Here is a 4,751-nt window from a genome sequence, read left to right on the forward strand (position 1 = left end):
CCATATATAAGACCCGATCCTACCCCCATTTAAAATATATCGTGTAGCACATGAAGTAGCCAGAAGCTTAGACCATATAAAAACTCTTGCCTTATGCCACCTTAGTACAAACCATAAAGTAGCCGTACCTATAACCTCACTTTCCGAGTTTCCAAAACTCCTCCCGTATAGTGACCGTATAGTCTGCCCATGGTTTAATGAGACCAATGACCAGACCTGATGCCCACAGACTCCATTGTACATTAACAAACTCCCAATGATCTGATTTAACCCCAGTCTACCTCGCTTCTCCTTATTCTTGAACACAGACCACTGTACCACAAAGTTCCTCTTAATCCCTATCTCCCGTATTCTAATATAAATGCAAAAAGCATAACAAACATCAAGTTTATTCCAACCAAAAGAATAACCAAGAGCTGCATACACTGCAGTACCGAAATAAAACCATAAAGACCCCAACCCCAAACACAAATAAATGCTCACTGAGCTTATTTCTAAAACATAAGAAAAGACTCCCAATCCCCACCACAATACATCTTTTATTGTACTATCCATAACATAATTATCCCGGTTTTGCTGAGTTCTTAGGGTTTAATGGACCCTTCTCCTCTGTTTGCTTTGATCCCTTTCCTCCTCCCTGACGCTTACTTGACTTGGAAGCACCATTCTTACGTGGGGAAAGCACAGCCTGAACAAGCCGCAACTTAGAAGTTCCTATTGCTATCCCTGGCGGCTTCTTAAACAAGACCTTACGTGCTCCCTTCTTCTTCTCCTCCTCTCCCGCTTGGACATCTTGGTCCCCATTCCCACCCAGTTCCTCCTCCCCCTCAGCTACACCTCTCATATCCTCATCAGTCTTAACTGTTTCCTCATCCGTAAGAGCTTGGAAATCATCAACTCCCTCCGAGAGCTCCTCTTTGCGTCCCTCAATCGCCACTGATCCATCAAGCTTCATTGTCACATTGTCCCCAACAGCATTTCCATTTCCCACTAGGTCCATAGCCTGTTCTAGGCCATTCACCAAGTTCTCTATCTCCGTACTATCTCCTAGCTCCCCCTCCAAATCCATAGCTGTAGCACTTGCCCCACTCATCGCAAGCTTCACACCGTTGGGTTCCGGTAATGCCAGCTGAGGCTTCTCCACCTTATGCAGATTTCTCGGCACCCTCTCTATAACACCAATCTCGCCCTCTTCCTTTGGCTCTTCACGTTCCCTCTCCATGGTACTTCTTGCGTTTCTTGCTCCCCGGGGATACCTGTTTCTATCATCTTGTACTTGATACCTTGGTTGTTCCCAACGGGTATTACGCGACCGTGCCCTTTCTTCCTCTCCTCTGTTGTGGCCACGATAGGATGAGGGCCTCTTGCTTCCTCTTTCCGGGACCTTAACCCACTTAGACTCCGGTTCCTCATACATTTTTCCTTTACCTTTGCCATAGTAACCTCTCTATTTATAAATGTCATTTCTCAATATTAACCTCTCTATTTTTCTTTATTTATAAATGAATAAATAGTATTCCTCAATATTTTATTTTGTACGTGGAGATCACTATTATAAAAAAATACATTGGAGTTAATGTCATTTCTATTATAGAATTTCTTTATTTTAAAGAAAGAAATAGCAAAATACATTAGAGATGATCTAAGTAGCCTCTTTTATAGTTTTTATTTTTAAAATAATCTCTAAAAGTTAGAGTGACAAAATAGGTCTTATTAAAATGTTAAATGACATTTATTTTCTCCTTTCTAATTTTATTATTAATTAGTTATTAAATATATAAAAACAAATAAATATTAAAAATTGAAAATAAAAAAATCTAAAATAATTTGCTTTGCAATTTTTTTCAAATTTCTGTTACAATTTTTTTTGAATCTCTTTTGGGGAAGCTATTTTTCTTCTAGAAAGTTTAATAATAACTTTCTGAACGTGTATGATCTCTTCCTGAATTTGTAACGCTTTCATAAATTTGTAAATATATTTTTAATGTAATTCGTATGTATATTTAGAAATTCCTAAATGTGTATGTCATCTTTCTGAATTTGATTTATATGCATATTTACGAAAACATTACTCAATATATACTATTGTCCGGATTGGTTTTCAAAACAGTGCCTTTTATATCCCGATCTATATATTTTTTAAAAAACACACTCTCTCTAGAAGAACAAGAAAACCCTAGCGCCGCGGCCGTCCCCGGTATCCGGTGTCTCTTCCCGGTGCCGGAGGCTTCTTCTTTAACCTTTCGAGTTTTTGTGTTGCCCTCCTCGTGAGCTTCTTCTCTCTCGGTGATATGTAAGACGACTCTGGCGTAAGATGGAAGCCCTGTTTTCAGTTTTGACCACGGCGGAGCTGAGCTTGGTGGTGGAAGACGGATCTCTGGAGCGTCTGCGAGTTGAGTAAAGAGGAAGGTCAGGGTTGGGTCGGCTTTTAGAGTTGTGTGGTTGAGATTCGTCGATCTATTTTCCTGGTTGCTCGACGGCTCTCACCACTGCGAAGGAGGCGCGTGGCTTTGTGTCTCGTCATCTCTCCCACAGATCTGGTAGCTAGCTTGGATGTGATGGCTTGTGTTTCAGATTCGAAAGGAGAGGGGCGCGCGTGGGGACGGTGAGCGACTCAGTGCTTGGGTGGCTCCAAACCTCGCCACTCGTCAAGTGGATATCAAAGGTTTCTCCTTTTGATGACATGAACGGAGACATGAACGTCTGATGTGTGTTGGCCGGAAGTGCTCTTGATTCATGTGCTGCAGATCTTTCCTCAGTCGTGGTTGGGTCGTCTATGGCTTTGCTTGAAGGATGAAAGGTAGCTGCTTCAGTTGGACATATAAAGCCTCGTTCACCAGCGTGAAGGTACCCTCCAGAAGATGTCCTCTGGTTCTCAGTGACATGATGTGTAAAGACGGAAGCTTTCCTCGCTTTGTCACCGAGAGAGTTCGAGTCTTAGTGACACACGTTTTGAGGCCAATCATTCGCAGTACCGCATGATTGTCTGATCTGGTAGATTGGCTTCTTCTTCAGTTTGTAGGCTGTGCCGGAATGTGGGTGATGCTGATCTCTCAACTCGTCTTTTTGGGGACTATGTGGTCATCTAGCTGTTGGTCTGTGGGTAACAGAACGCCGATGGTGATGATACCCATGTCCCTTGCAAAGTTGCAAAACTGTGGTTCCTCGTCTCTTGGAATCTCCTGATTGGAAGAATGCATCACTTTGATGTTGAGGCGGTTGGTCAAGTACTGAAATCTAATCATTTGGAACCAATAGCTCTGGACATAAAAGTCTTCTTACTTAGGCTATTTTCGAGGACTTAGGAATTGTTTTGTAACCTTGTTTTCTAGTGGTAGAATTAGGTGGTATAAGAGACGGTTCATTCCGAGTCGTGGGATGAACTCGGCTCGTTGTGGTGAAAAATACATCGACGTATTGATTCGGGTAGCGTAGGATCCTTCTAAGTGTTCCTGGGTGGTACTAGATCACGTCGATGTATGTGGGGTTTGAAAATCTTTCGAGGTTGAAAATCTTGTATTCACTTATTTGGATAATGAAAGTCGTAGTTGAGCCAAAAAAAAAAAAACAGTGCCTTTTATATACATTCTTTTACTGGTTCTTGATATGTTCATAGTGTTTTCTAAGGGAAGAAGAGACTATCTCTAAGAATGGTGAAATTAACAAAATCTTAAGAAAGATCACTACAACCATCATGATAATGATGATGGTGAATAATTTGGCTGGAGCATTGGAAAATAAAGTGAGGTACAGTCCATGTTCAGACACACAAATAAGCAAAAGAGATGGTTTCACCGTTGGTGTTGCCATCTCAAGCAGAGAAGCTTTCTTTCTTGACCAAGTTCAGCTTCCCCCTTGTCATTCTCGTCTTGGTTTTGTTGGGCCTAATTATTAAGCCTAATGGCTCAAATAATATATGGCAAAATGTGATTACAAAAAGCCTTGTTGGCTTTAATGAAATGAAGTTAACAACATCCCACATTGGTTGGGAGAGTTGATTTTGAGGAGTATATATATGTCTTCATGACATGAGAGGAAAAAACAACTCAGAGGAAGAGAGAGCTCCCCACGCGCGCGCCGCCGCCGCCGTCCGGCTTGGCACATCAAAAGGAATGGGTTTAAAGCCTATAACGAATGAGGATGCTTGATAGCAACCCTACCTATCATGACTGGAAATCCCAAGACGTAGGTTCAAAGGGAAAACAAAATCAAACAGAATCTAACCAAAGCACTTGAGACAAAGTAGTCTATTCCCAGCTCCTAAGATGATAAAAGTGCTAACAAATGTGTGAAGGATAAGCATAAGCTTTTAATGATTCCATAGCTTCTAAGAGGGGTATTACTCAATACTTTTCATGGTCAATCACCTAATGAGTGTGAAATGGGGCCGTTTCTAGGAGAATGAATGCAAGGCTATATTCTCTAAGTTCACTCATGAAAACCATGAATAGTTCAGGGCCACAATGAACACAATAGAGAACTAAGTTCTACGAGAAAATGAAGCTGTGTTATGCCTGTTGTCTCGGTTTACATAAAACACCGGTTGGTTCAAGACATCATGTTCACCTTCTGGTAAAGTAAACCCGACAGATATTAACTATGAGTGGTTCAAGGCTTAAAAATGCCACCAACTCAATCACAGTGAATTTTTCGCAAACACTCTCGATAAGTCTGTCTAGTCTAATCATGATTAGAATAAGTATAGTTTTTCTTTAGAGTCTATCGAGTCTGCATTTAGTCTGCATATGTTT

This window comes from Brassica oleracea, chromosome C7 (assembly GCF_000695525.1).
Source record: "Brassica oleracea var. oleracea cultivar TO1000 chromosome C7, BOL, whole genome shotgun sequence".
Taxonomy (NCBI): Eukaryota; Viridiplantae; Streptophyta; class Magnoliopsida; order Brassicales; family Brassicaceae; genus Brassica; species Brassica oleracea.